The 15261-nt window shown below is 43.6% G+C and overlaps 1 pseudogene; it reads right to left on the bottom strand.

The window, feature by feature from the left end:
• Positions 1–457: 457 nt before the first annotated feature.
• Positions 458–3791, bottom strand: LOC112890399 (annotated as a pseudogene).
• Between the last annotated feature and the right edge of the window lie 11470 nt (positions 3792–15261).

Raw genomic sequence — 15261 nt, 5'->3', positions numbered from 1 at the left:
ACACAATAATAATAGTAATTGAAGTAAATTAACGAATATGCAACCATTATCAATTATGTGTAGTGTAAAGGGTTTATATGTGTATATGTTTCTGTTATTCATAATAAATCGAAAACATTTCATTTTGATCCATGCAAAATTCTTCAAAAAACTTTTCAATAGTAGCCTATACAATGATGTAATCAATTCGCATATTACTTGATTATTTGTTTGTAATTTAATGTTTCAATGCTTCTAGTAATGCAAAATTAGTGAATGTAAATAATATTTATACCATGCAAAAATATAATATTATCTGAAGATGATATTATGTCATAATTGGAGAAATAGTATCAAGAATTGAGATAAATACGATGCGGTGCGTTACATTACATCACTGATTGAGAGAATTCAATACATAATTTATATAAAACTACTACTCATTATCATTATCTACTGGAACATTGATAATCTTCCTTTTGACGAAAGTGCCTTGAGCGTGATCACAGCGTAAGTAAGGTGTATTCTCTTTGGATAAGAGGATGCTAGGGTCAACGTCAACTGAGAATGGAGGAAGGTCATCAATCTGGTCATAATCTTCCGAACTGTCCGAAATATCCTCAACTTCAGCAACTTTTCTTTTTCCTGGAAGAACTATGTGCCGTTTCGGCTTATTTCCAGCCTTGTCTGCTTCAGGCGTTTTATCTGACTTCTTCTTCGGTTCGCTCGACATGTCCTTCACATAGAACACTTGTGTCACATCCTTGGCTAGAACAAATGGTTCATCTTTATATCCAATCTTTTTAAAGTCAATTATGGTCATCCCATACCGGTCCTTCGTTACGCCTCCTCCAGCCACCCATTCGCAACGAAATAAAAGGACAACTATGGGTCCATATTCAAGTTCCCATATCTCCTCTATGACACCATGGTAGTTGTTCTTTTCTCCATTACTATTTACTATACACATACGGACACCACTGTTTTGGTTGGTGCTTTTTTTGTCTTGAGCTCTCGTATAAAATGTATACCCATTGATTTCGTACCCTTGGTATTGCTGGACAGTGATTGATGGTCCCCTAGCCAGCCATTGAAGTTCTTGATCAACTGTGTTGTTGCCCAATAATTTTCATCTGAACCAGCCGTCAAAAGTTTTTATATGTTGGCGTGTAATCCAAGCTAGATTCTTTTGTGGATTTTCAGACTGTATAATATTCATGTGCTCATCAATATATGGAGCCACCTTGGATGAATTCTGAAGAACCGTGAAGTTTGCTTGGCTGAATTCACTACAAGGGATGTTCACATTACATTTCTTTCCTAGTGTGCCTTTTCCCTTTAGTCGCCCCTCATGGTGTGACACGGGGAGCCCAATCGGATTGAGATCAGGAAGATAGTCAACGCAAAACTCAATGACCTCCTCGGTTCCATAGCCCTTAGCAATGCATCCTTCTGGGTGAGAACGTTTACGCAGGTACTTCTTCAATACTGCTATGAACCTCTCGAAAGGGAACATATTGTGTAGAAAAACAGGACCCAGAATAGTTATTTCTGTCACAATATGAACTAGAAGGTGTGTCATAATATTGAAGAAGGAAGGTGGGAAGACCATCTCAAAGCTGACAAGACATTCGACAATGTCTTTCTGCAGCTTTATTAGATTATTTGGATTAATTGCTTTCTGTGAAATTTCATTCATGAATGCACAAAGCTTTACAACTGCCAATCTAACATTTTCCGGTAGAACACCCCTCAGTATAACCGGAAGTAATTGTGTCATCAGAACGTGGCAGTCATGGGACTTCAAGTTTTGGATTTTCTTCTCTTTTATATTTATTATGCCCTGTATATTTGAGGAGTACCCAGACGGGACCTTGATACTGTTCAAGCAATCGAACATGCTTTCCTTCTCCTCTTTACTCAGATTATAGCTGGCAGGTTTTAAATAGTGGCGGCCTTTGTCTCTCTTCTCGGGTTGCAAGCCTTGTCGTCCAGCTAACATCCACATGTCGCGCCTTGCTTCCAATGTGTCTTTTGACTTACCATACACTCCCAGAAAAGCCTAGTAGGTTGACGCAAAGATTCTTTGACAGATGCATCACATCAATTGCGTTGCGAACCTGTAAGACTTGCCAATAAGGTAGGTTCCACAATATAGACTTCTTCTTCCACATTGGAACATGTCCCTGGTCATCCTTCGGAACAGGTTGGCTACCGGGACCCTTTCCAAATACTACCTTCACATCCTTGATCATCGAGAACACACGCTTTCCATTACGGAACAGAGGCTTACGACGAGTTTCGAGCTCTCCTTTGAAATGCTTCCCTTCAGTTCTTAGGGGGTGATCGGTAGGAAGGAATCGGCGATGGCCCTTGTATACGCACTTCTTACAGTGTTTCAAATAAATGCTATCGGTTTCATCATAACAGTGGGTGCAGGCCATGTATCCCATGTTCGACTGTCCCGAAAGTTTTGCAAGTGCAGGCCAATCATTGATGCATACAAAAAGCAAAGCTCGGAGGTTGAAAGACTCCTGTTTATACTCATCCCACACATGTACACCTTCTTCTTTCCAGAGCAGTAAGAGATCATCCATCAAGGGTTGCAGGAACACATCAATATCGTTGCCAGGTTCTTTTGGCCTTTCTATAAGCACCGGCATCATGATGAACTTACGCTTCAGGCATAACCAAGGAGGAAGGTTGAACATATATAGGGTCACGGGCCATGTACTATGAGCACTGCCAAACTCACCGTACGGATTCATTCCATCCGCACTTAGAGCAAATCTTATATTCCTTGGGTCGTTGTGAAATTGAGGATACTCTCGGTTAAGGTTTCTCCACTGGGACCCATCTGCTGGGTGTCTGATCATGTGATCCTCCTTACGGTCTTCTTTGTGCCACCGTATCAACTTAGCGTTGTCCTTGTTTTTGAAAAAGCGCTTCAGACGTGGTATTATAGGGAAGTACCATACCAACTTTGCAGGAACTCTCTTCTTTACCGGCTCCCCATCAACATCACCTGGATCATCTCGCCTTATCTTATACCGCAATGCGCTACAAACAGGACAAGCTTCCAAGTTCTCGTATTCGCCGCGATACAGGATGCAGTCGTTAAGATATGCGTGAATCTTCTGCACGTCCAATCCAAGACGGCAAACCATCTTTTTAGCTTCGTATGTTGTTGACGGCAGTTCATTACCCTCAGGAAGCATGTTCTTTACAATCTTTAATAGCTCACCAAATCCCTTATCGGTGACACCATTAGTTGCCTTCCATTTCAGCATCTCTAGCATGGTACCCAACTTCTTCTGCTCCGGTTTGCAACTAGGGAACAACGGCCTTTTGTGATCCTCCAACATCTTCTCAAACTTTAATGCCTCCTTCACAGTGTCACTGTCTTTCTGTGCATCAAGCAACGCCTGACTTAGCTCGTCAGGTGGCTCCTCTTGTGCAACATTTGCTTCACCCTCGTCCATTGGTTCATCTTGAAAGCCACCTGGTTCATGAACCCATGCCCAATCTGGAAGATTGTTATCACTATCGTCATCTTCTTCATTATCTTCCATCATAACTCCAACTTCGCCGTGCTTAGTCCAAAGGCTATAGTTACTCATGAAACCATTCAAGGCCAGGTGATTCCATAGAGTTTCTCTTTTTCGGAATTCCTTTTTATTTTTGCAAACACTGCATGGACAACACATTAAACCCTTTGGCGACCTATTTGCCATTGCCGCCTTGAGAAAATAATCTAAACCCTGAATCCACGCCGAGGTGCTCCGGCTTCCGTGCATCCATTGCCGGTCCATTTGTACAAATTAAAAAAAATCATGCTCATTATCCCTAAAAACAGGTTACTATGAAGTAATTCAAAAAAATGTAAATGTGTCATAGGCCACCTATATAGTAAATTTAAACTAAATAGCAAAATAAATTGGCACAATAACATATACACATGTCACCATGAAATAATTCAAAAAAATCATTCTAAATGTGTGATGGTCAAACTATATAGTAATCATTCTCTAAAAAGCAACTAATCAATTCTACCTTGCTTAAATTAATGAACAAATTAATGAATCATGCTCATTGTCCCTCATCCTTAAAATTCCTAAAATTTTGCATAATAACATATACACATGTCCCCGTGAAATAATTCAAAAAAATTACTCTAAATGTGTCATAGTCAAACTATCTAGAAAACCTTCTCTAAAAAGTAACAAATCGATTCTATTTTGCTCAAATTAATGAACAAATCGGAAAATTATGCTCATTTTTCCTCAACCTTAAAATCACTATTTTCTTTATCTAGAAAGCATGAAACAAAGAATAAACACCGTGAAAGAAGAGTGGAAGAAGTTACTCACCTTTGGTGCACTTGGATGGGTGAAATCCTCACAAATTTGGGAAAAAATGGGCAGCACCTCCCCTATAACACGCCATGAGAGAGAGGAAGAGCTCAGTTAAAGTGGAGGGCTCGGGAAGAAGGACTGCCAAATGAAATGGAGGGCTGGGGATGTAGTGGCCGGTATATACGGGGTAAGTTAGTGCCGGCTGGTGGCTTTAGCCGGCACTAACTGTGTACGTTTAGTGCCGGCTAGAGAAAACAGCCGGCACTAACTTGTAATTGACCAAGTTAGTGCCGGCTAGATATGCCGACCGGCACTAACGTGCGTTTTGACCGTTGTGGCAGCCGTCTGACTGTTGGGGGGATGGCACGTTAGTGCCGGCTGGGATTTCTAGCCGGCACTAACGTGCCCGCCTTGCACGTTAGTGCCGGCTCGTTTTTGACCGGCACTAACGTGCTGGTACCAATGTGACATTCTCCGGCAGTGACTACTTATGCTGTTAAAGGACTAAGGGGCTCGGCTCGTAGCTTTATTCATATCAGATGATAAATAAATGAGGTCGTGCCACAAAAATCATCTGCTAGCCTACCAACGTGCTGATCAGTCATAGATGAAGATGTTCTCCAAACCGAAATCCCAAACATGATGGTTGGATTGCAATAGAGGGAGAGATGTGTGGGTTGTCTAGGTGCATCTGGAAACAAATAATGTGGAAAAGGGGTGAGAGGGAGAGAAATGATATTGTGCATGCCTGAAGGGCCACATGCATACCACAAGTTTTGAGGGGCGGAGAGGGATGCTACTGACAGATAGCTTAGTTAGAAGAATGGGATCCCCCTCTTTATAACATTGTCACATTAGCAATTGAGATATTGTTTGGATTTGTTTTTCCTAACACCTTTTCTTTTTGACAACTTTGCAACGGGTTGTGCTTCTGATCGTTCTGCATTTTCCCTTTGCCATGCTCTATTGCTCCCTCACTTTTTTTTCTAGGTTAAGCAATGATAGTGGACTTTGTTGATCTGTCCAGTGATGATGATGATGATGATGCCAGAGAAGAACACACTGTTCTTGGAAAAGGTCATTCAGTTCATGTGAAGGCAGAATTTGTTGACTTGACTAGTGATGAGGACATCTTTGAAGGAGAGCATCTTGCTCATGGACAAGGTGATGCTGCTCGGGGCACATCATTTCTTAAACAGGAGTTCTTTGTAGATGATGGACAACCTGAAGCTGCCCAGTGCACAGTAACGTTATAGACGCAAGAACTTAGAGCAGATGATGGGCCAGGTGATGCTGCCCAGTGCACAGCAATGTTACAGATGCAAGAACATGCAGAAGATGATGGAACAAGGTGATGCTTCCCAGAGCATAGCCACATTAAAGATGCAAGAAGAGCAGATCATGAACAAGCGATGCTGTCCAGTACATAGCAACATTACAGATGCAAGGACTTAGAACAGATGATGTATGAGGTGATGCTGCCCATTGCGCAACAACATTACAGAGGCAAGAACTTACTGCAGAAGTTGGACATGGTGATGTTGCCCAGTGCATAGCAACATTACAGATGCAAGAACAACTTATAGCTGATGATGTACAAGGTGATGCTTCCCAGTGTGCAACAACATTACAGATGCAAGAACTTACTGCACATGTTGGACAAAGTGATTGTCGGAGGAAATCTCCAACCGGGTGGCGGAATGCACCGCCTAATTCTAGTTTAGGATGAGTTTGGGGGAGACCTAGAAACGCTTGATCAAAGGGTGGATGAACACGGAAAAGACACAGAGATTTAGAGTGGTTCGGGCTGCCGGAGCGTAATACCCTACGTCCACTTGTGTGTTGTATTGCTTGAGAAAGCTTGGGAAATTGGTTCAGGAACTTGTTGGACCTTGTGAACCTTGTGAGTCCCCGAGAACTTGTGTTCTAACGAGCGCACTCTCCCTTTTATAGACTAAGGGGAGTGCATACACCGAGCGGGGCCCCGACAGGTGGACCCGGCTATATATTAAATAACGCACCGACTGGAGCCTGTAATATGAGAGATATGGAGATCTTCCTCTCCAGCTCCTTCTTGTAGTCCTCTCGATCGAGAAGTTGATGTGCGCATCTACAGCCAGGATATGGTCATGGGTCGCCTTACCGGCACAGTACCTGCTGTCAGTGTTACACACAGTGGAAGACATGCTGTCACTGTTGGGCTAATACCCTCTGACAGGCGAAGGGGCTGCATTGACCCACCGTGCCGTCGCCTCCGTGTACACTGTGGGAGCGCACGCCTCAGCTCTCCTGCAGCAGACCATCATCACCCCTTGCTCATGCGCGCGGCGCTGTGAGATGATTGTTCGCCGCCTACCCGCGCACAGTGCATAGTGATGTGATGTGCCGCCTTGGAAACAGGCGGGCTTACCGTGGTGTCAGCATTCCTGCCCAGTGTGTCAGTGGGCAGGCCATGCCCTGTCTTGGGCGCGCGCAGCCCACCTACCCGTATTTAATGCGGTAGTTGGGCTGGCATCCCACGGAGAGCCTTCTGCCATGGGCACGTGGCAGGGTTGGCCCTGCAGTCGCCTCCTTGGTAGCTCGTGGCGGTACCGGACCCCTTCCCAGGGGGGAAGGGAGGTCCGGGCCCCCGAGGCCAGTCCGGGTGGACAGGCCCATAGGGGTCTGGCCCCCACACGTGGCGGCGCAGGACCCCCTTGGGGGTCTGGGCCCGTGGAGGCCATTCCAGAGCACCCTGCCCTTGTGGGTATGTGGAGATGTCGGACCTATAAGAGCATGGGGGGAGGTCCGGAGACCATGATCCCAGCTGTCAGGCCCGGGCCGTACGCCTCATCACCCAAAGGGCAAGGGCGAGGTCATGGATAACCTTGCGCCCATCTGGTTGGACACTCTGTCAGACGACTTACTGACGGACGAGGCCCACAGAGAGGCAGATCTCCTCGCAGCGGACTACCACGACCTTCTGGTCGTTGAGCAGCTCCTTGGCGATGATGGAGGATAGGCGGCCGAGCATGTGGTGGCGCGCTGTGGCAGAACCAACCTGAATTACACCGGCTCAAGTGCGCTGATCCTCTCTCGGAAGGCAGTAAGGACTCAACTGCACTTCAAACAGTGTAACCCCATGGTCTGTCGGGTAAAGTCCCGATAAAACCACCTAACTCAGGATCAAAACAAGGTACCTCGCACGAAGGTGAGTCCAGAGATACAATCACCAAAAATTTTACATCGCAGGCATAATATTACATTAGTATCTGCAGCGGAAAATAAAACACGACACTACTAGACATCGCGGAACGGATATTGAGCTAAGCCCAAGCTCAACATCACTCGGAGGGACCTGTGTTGGCAGGGGACGGATCCCACTCCACGGACCAACCATCAGAAAGGGCATAGGGCCAGGGCACAGGCAGAGCAGAGTCCTCAGGGGGATTACCTGGAACAAAAGTCACATTGCAAGGCTAAATATTCTAATACTCAGCAAGGCTTACCCGTTTCATGGTATACTTAGCCATGTAGCTAGACTACGAAGGATTATAATGGTTCTGGGTATAGTTTCAGCTGAAAAGCAACAAAGAATAGATCCTTAATTTCAACTTTTAGCTTTCAGGTTCTAGTTGGTTATCCATTCTATGTAAGCAACTAAAGCTAATCAAGCATAGTAGAACTTTTTAAACAATCATCATCTTTGATCATCATAAGGTTGCTCTTATTACTCTATGTGGCAAATGGATTAAGCAGTCTCAATCTCCACGAGAAACGGATGGTTCTGAATCAAATTTCAAACCTTGCAAGGATAAACCTAACTCACACGCTTGGAACATCCAACGATTATTCTGAAGCAATCGTTTGCCTTTTATTCCGACTCGTGGATCAGTGCCACCACAAGCGACTGTAGGACCATACGCACATCTAATGTGCAGGACGTACGCCTGTAGCGCGACTACATGACCGTACTCCTGTCCGCTGTGTGGAACGTACTCCCGCACGTTGGTGCGTGTGCGAAAAACCAAATTACGAGTGGTGGGGGGTATGTCCACTCCTCGGGCCGTTCGGTTACTAGGCTTACCGCTTACCATATTTCGCGGCATGTGGCTAGTACTTTCAAACACTTAACCACCGCTACCACATACTGCGACCTTATCAAATTTTTATCAACACAGATGGGGTTTTTGCCAAAGTCATGAATCACAATCACAACCCCGTCCGTCATCCTTATAGTAGTTGCAGGAATGTATACATTTCAACTCCTATAAAGCTCGCAAGTGACAGGGAATCACTCGACTTCTACCGGTCCTATTAGCTTAGCAGCTAGTCGGACTCTAGTCGGACTCAGGTTCTAGTATTCAATACATAGGTTCCTAGGAATATGCAACTAAGGTTTCAATACAATTCCTGAAAATTTAAATGCACAAGTAGATATACATAAATATATAAATTGCAGTGTAGTAAAAATAGCGGTTTATATCCGGGGCTTGCCTTCGCTGGTGGGGCTGGGGTCAGAGATATCACTACTAAAAGTTTCCGAACCGGGGTTCGGGACTTCTGTTAGATCTCTGGTGACGTTCCCGAGGTCTTCAGAAATTCCTTCTTCTGGTTCCGGGATCAGCTGGTAATCTCCGTCAGCGAGAGTTGTCGAGTCTATATGATATACAAACATCACAGTTGAGGAAATGCATACACTTCCATTTCATTTCACGATAAAGTTGAAATCCAACAAGTTAATTAAACTTCTTCTACGGGTAGTCATTTATCAAGTATTAAATTACATTATCTAATTTCATCAGATAACCTACTCAGTTACTCTAAACTATTAAACTAATGACATTAAACACATGGAAAAGACTCTAATTCATTCATTAAACATCATTAGTTGATTTAATTAACTAAATTACTCATTTAATAAGAGTTGGGGTTATTATTTTAATTCTTAGTCAAATAATAAAACCCTAAGTTAGGAGTGATTACTAGTGCTATAAAAATTAGTATCAATAGGTCTAATTGAAATAAGATTTTCATAAAATTTTTAGAACATTTTATGCAGCATAGCAATCAGAATAATTAATTTAATCAAACAATATTTAGATCATGAACTATTTTTCTAGTTAGATCTACTGCAAACCTAAGAATAAAAATTTTACTGGAAAAAATGTTGATCTGAATCTAAGCTACTGTGATTTTATCAAGATTTTTATCCTTATAGCAATTATGCTATAAAATAAACACAAAAACAACATTGTTATATTGAGATCTATTTATATCAGAAGTTTTACACTGGATCTTGTGCTGCAATTTTGTGAACATGTTATACTACTCAAAAGTAACACTCTAATTTAATTTCATAAATGTTCATAAACCAGAACTATTATTCATGAATTATCTTTGAATCTAAGCCTAAATTCATAACTCAAGCTACTCTATGCTACTGATATTCAAAATTTTATCATGGATTACACATGCTGAAAAAAAGTTAGAGTAAAATTTTCAGCTACAAACACTAACAGATTCATCTTGGAATAAATCCTAAAGCTTTCATCAATATAAAACAAAGACACTTAAATATTATAGCTAGGAAACAGTTCTGAGTTTACAAATTTTACATAAAGCTATACATGAGACACACATCCTATGTTTCAAATTTCAACAACAGCATAGCTATGGATCAAGAGATCTAATTAGCACACCCATTTCCTAGTATTTATTCTAATTCAAAATATTCATTTATTCAGCTCAAGTCTATAACACAAAAGTTGTAGAGTTTACTTCAATGATTCAAACAAAACTGGTTTGGCATTTTGTCTGAATTTTCTACCATTTCCTACCAATTTTCAAAGATCAAGGATTTGAATTGAAGGGAGGGGCTGGAATCTTGCAGCCAGGCCCTCAGAAAGATTTAGATCATTGCAATCGGGTCCCTAGTTCGCTGGGGAAGAAAAGCCGAGACTTGTCGGCCAAATTCCGGCGACGGTGGTCATCGGCGGCGAGGGGGAACGGGCCAGAAAGGACCAGGGACCTAGAGCGGACCTTGCTGGGGGTGATATGAGGGTTGGGGTAGACCGGAGGGGGTGGAACGACGACGACCCGAAGCGGCGTTGATGGAGCTCGACTACGGCGGCGGTGTTCCGGCGTGGTGGCTCACCGGCGGTGGATTGGAGGTGGGGGAATAGCTCCAGGGGGTCAAGGCGGTTCTTCCGAGCTACTTGTCGGGAGCTAGGATGGCCGGACGGGCGGGTCCCCACGGCGACCCGGGACGGCGGCGAGGGGGGAGCTCGTCGGCGAGGTGGATACGGTGCTCAATGGCGGCGATGGAGGGGCTGGCGAGCTTCACGGGATCATGGCGAAGCTGCTAGAGGTGATGGTGTGGTTCGAGAAGGGGCGGGGCGAGCTGTCCACGGCGGCCCGAAGCGGGTCGGTCGGGCGGCGGAGGTCCCGCGAAAGTAGTCGAGCAGAGGAAAGAATAAGGCAACAGCAGGCGCGTGAGGGGTAGAAGAAGTCGAGGAGCGTCCTGGAGCATGCTTCAAGACCAGGGGAGGGCGTGGCGAGCAGTAGCAGCTGCTGGCGGCCGACAGCGTGCGTGGCGGCCGCGGGCGATGCTCGGGCAGAGGCGAGGCGGCGTGGCGCGCGCGGAAGAGGACAGCGGGGAAGCGCTGAGGCGGTGGCCGAGCTTCCTAGCGACGCGTGGAGCGGTGCTGGAGCAGGAGCTGGCCTCGGGGGGCAGGGCTGATGTGCAGTTTTAAAAACTCTAGGGACCTTGATGTAAAACTAGATTTTCTCACTATTTTATATCTCAAATGAGAAAATGGTCAAAACAAGAATTGTAGAACTTTTCAAAACCTACAACTTTTATTTAGGGTTCAAATTCAAAAACTCAAAGGATAGAGCTTTATTTTAAAACCTTGGACTTAATTCAAACTTTATAAAGATTTTATCCTTATTAGGGTAAATTTCATATATTTTTGGACTTAATTGCAAGTTTTATGTAATGTAATGATGATTAACACTCTTACACTTTGACCCCTAGTAAAATTTGAAGTTACATTTGTAATTCAATTATTTTGCATAAAAGGACTCATATTTTTTAAAATTACACATAAGTCCTTATTTCCACACATTCACTCAATTCAATATCTGCATTACACTTTCTTTCCTACTATTTTACAATTTTGACACCTAGGGTGTCACAACCTTCCCCCCAAAAAGGAATCTCATCCCGAGATTATAGGAATGACATAACTTGGAAGATGGATACCTAAGAAGTTTTAAGGAATTCGGGGAAGTTCTTCTGAAGATAGTCCTCAGTTTCCCAGGTGGCTTCATCAATGGTATGGTGGTCCCATAAGATCTTATACATCTTAAGCTTCTTTCTTCTAGTGACTCTCTTCTTGGTATCTAGAATTTGAAGGGGTTGTTCGACATAAGATAGATCAGGCTCGATCTCGATGGCTTGGGATTCAAGGACCTCAGTAGGCACTTTGATACACTTTTTGAGTTGTGATATATGGAATACATCATGAATGGCGGCCATCCGAGTAGGAAGACAGATTCTGTAAGCCACTGGGCCATAGGCTTCGGTGATCTCAAAAGGTCCGATATATCGAGGTGCTAACTTTCCTTTTATGCCGAAACGTTGAACACCCCTAGTAGGAGATACTCGAAGATAGACATAATCTCCTACTTGGAATTGTAATGGTTTTCTCCTTTGGTCTGTATAACTTTTCTGTCTAGACTGGGCTGCCTTAAGGTTGGTTTGGATAAGCTTGACTTTATTTTCAGCTTCGGTAACAAAGTCTGGTCCGAAGATTTGGCGTTCGCCGGTCTCAGACCAACTCAAAGGAGTTCGACATCTTCGACCGTATAACGCCTCAAAGGGGGCCATTTGAAGACTGGACTGATAGCTATTATTATAAGAAAATTCGGCCAAGGCTAGACATTTGTCCCAGTTCGTACCATAGTGAATGATACAAGCTCGGAGCATGTCTTCAAGGATCTGATTAACTCGTTCGGTTTGTCCATCAGTTTGTGGATGGTATGCAGAGCTTCGAATCAGCTTGGTTCCGAGAGATGATTGCAACTGCTCCCAGAAGCATGCAATGAATTGTGCCCCTGGATCAGAAATGATTGTCTTAGGGACACCATGCAAATGAATAATTTGATCAAGATAGACGTCAGCATACTTCTTAGCAGTATAAGTTGTATGCACAGGGAGAGAGTGTGCTATTTTGGTGAGTCTATCAATGATTATCCAGATGGAGTCATGCTTCTGAGATGTGTTGGGAAGACCAACAATGAAATCCATACTGATGTCTTCCCATTTCCACGATGGAATAGGCAGTGGTTGGAGTGTACCTGATTCCTTCAGATGACTGGCTTTGACTCTGTGACAGGTATCACATTCAGATACATACTTAGCAATTTTTCTTTTCATCCTGGTCCACCAAAAGTTTCGCCTAAGGTCTTGATACATTTTAGTACTACCAGGATGAATAGAAAACTTGGATAGATGTGCTTTGTCAAGGATTTGTTTACGAAGTTGACGATTCTTAGGTACAACAATACGATTGTTGAACCGTAGAACTCCTTGATGATCAGTGTGGAAATACCTATATTTTCTTTCTCCCTGAGATAGTTTCTGCTTGATAATTTTGATACCTTCATCATGCAATTGCGACATGATGATATTATCTTGAAGAGTAGATTCAATAGATATGAGATTCAGGCTACCTTGAGGAATAATCTCCAGATTGAGTTTCCTTATCTGATAGCAGAGGGTTTCACTGAAGACTTCTATGGATAAGCAATGACAATGTGCCTTGCGGCTAAGTGCATTCGCAACTACATTGGCCTTGCCGGGATGGTAGTGAACCTCAAGATTGTAATCCTTGATCAATTCTAACCATCGCCTTTGCCTCATATTTAGGTCAGCTTGAGTAAAGATTTATTTGATGCTCTTATGGTCAGTGTAAATGTTACACTTGACGCCCATAAGATGATGTCTCCAAATCTTGAGAGCATGAATAACAGCTGCTAACTCAAGATCATGGGTTGGATAATTTTGTTCATGATTCCGGAGTGCTCTGGAAGCATAAGCAATAACCCGGTTGTTTTGCATAAGCACACAACCAAGTTCGGTTCCGGAAGCATCACAATAGACATCAAAAGGCTTGGTATTATCTGGCTGGGCCAATACTGGAGCAGTGGTTAGAAGTTTTCTTAGTGTATGAAATGCGTTTTCACACTTATCATCCCAATAGAATTTAACCTTCTTCTTAAGTAACTCAGTCATTGGCTTGGCTATCTTAGAGAAGTCTGGAATAAATCGACAATAATATCCTGCTAGTCCAAGGAAACTACGGATTTGATGGACTGAAGTTGGAGGCTTCCAATCCATAACTTCCTGAACTTTGGTTGGATCAACCGATATGCCCTCACTGGAGATAGTATATCCCAGAAATTTCACACTATCAAGCCAGAACTCATATTTAGAGAATTTGGCATATAGACGATGATCCCGTAGTCGTTGAAGAATGACACATAAATGATCAGAATATCGTCGATGAAAACTACAACGAATTTATCAAGCTCCGGCATAAAGACTGAATTCATAAGATACATGAAGTATGCTGGTGCATTAGTGAGTCCAAAAGACAACCAGATATTCATAAAGTCCATATCTGGTCGAGAAAGCCATTTTTGGAACATCACTTGGCTTGATTTTGATTTGATGGTAACCAGAGCGTAGATCAATCTTAGAGAAGACTTTGGCTCCAACTAGTTGATCAAATAAGATGTCAATGCGGGGAAGAGGGTACTTATTTTTGATAGTGACCGCATTGAGTGGATGATAATCGACACACAGCCTTAAGCTATTATCCTCTTTCTTTACAAATAGGGCAGGGCTTCCCCAAGGTGAAGCACTTGGGCGTATGAAACCCTTGTCAAGAAGATCTTGAAGCTGTATCTTTAGCTCAGCCAGTTCATTAGGCGGCATGCGATATGGTCTCTTGGAAATAGGGGCTGTACCAGGTTGGAGCTCAATAATGAACTCGATGTCTCGATCTGGTGGCATTCCGGGCAGATCGTCCGGAAAGACATCAGGATATTCACAAACTATAGGAATATCTTCTAATTTGATGTCTGTGGTAGCATAAACGCAAGAGTGGAAATACTCTTGTTGGGGTAGATAGAGGGTAGTAGCTCCTTCATATGGTGAGTCAATCTCAATAACTCGGGAGGAGATAACTAACATTACTTTATGTTTTGTCATCCAATCCATCCCAAGTATAATGTCCATACCCTCTAAACTTAGCAAAACCAAATCAGTTTTTATTACCTTGCTACCCAACTGTATTGGCACATATCTAATCAGTTGATTGGAATTAATCTTTTCCCCAGGGGTAGAGATCATGTACGACCCCTTGGTTTGACAAGAATCAAGTCCTACTCGGGCAACACACTTGTCACTAATGAAGCTATGGGTTGCACCAGAATCAAATAGGATAATAACGGGTGTATAATTGATAGAAAATGTACCCGTCATTATAGGGGTTCCTTCTGGAAGTTCTGCTAGGGTGGTGAAGTTGACTCGCCCTTGCTGGACTTGCATCACTCGTTTCTTGCCCTTGCCCTGGTTATTCTGATTAAAGCCTTGCCCATGAAAAGGCTTCCTGGGCCGAGGACAATCCTGGATAAAGTGATCCGCACTCCCGCAATTGAAACAGCGGTAAGTGCTACTTCCTTGCTGAAACTGTTGAAGATTTGGCCTGGGGACCAACTGTTGCGGTGGTCACGGAGGCACTGGAGGTCGATACCCTCCTTGCTGCTGAGGCGGGCGGAAAACCAATCTACCAGGTGGGACATTTCGTTGCGACGCTCTGAACTGCGTATTGGGAACAACTCGGTACCTTGGTGGCTGAACACTCGAGGGTCTGGT

Source organism: Panicum hallii, chromosome 4 (assembly GCF_002211085.1).
Source record: "Panicum hallii strain FIL2 chromosome 4, PHallii_v3.1, whole genome shotgun sequence".
Lineage (NCBI taxonomy): Eukaryota > Viridiplantae > Streptophyta > Magnoliopsida > Poales > Poaceae > Panicum > Panicum hallii.
Note: the sequence above shows the minus strand (reverse complement) of the source record. Positions and strands in the feature narration are given on the sequence as shown.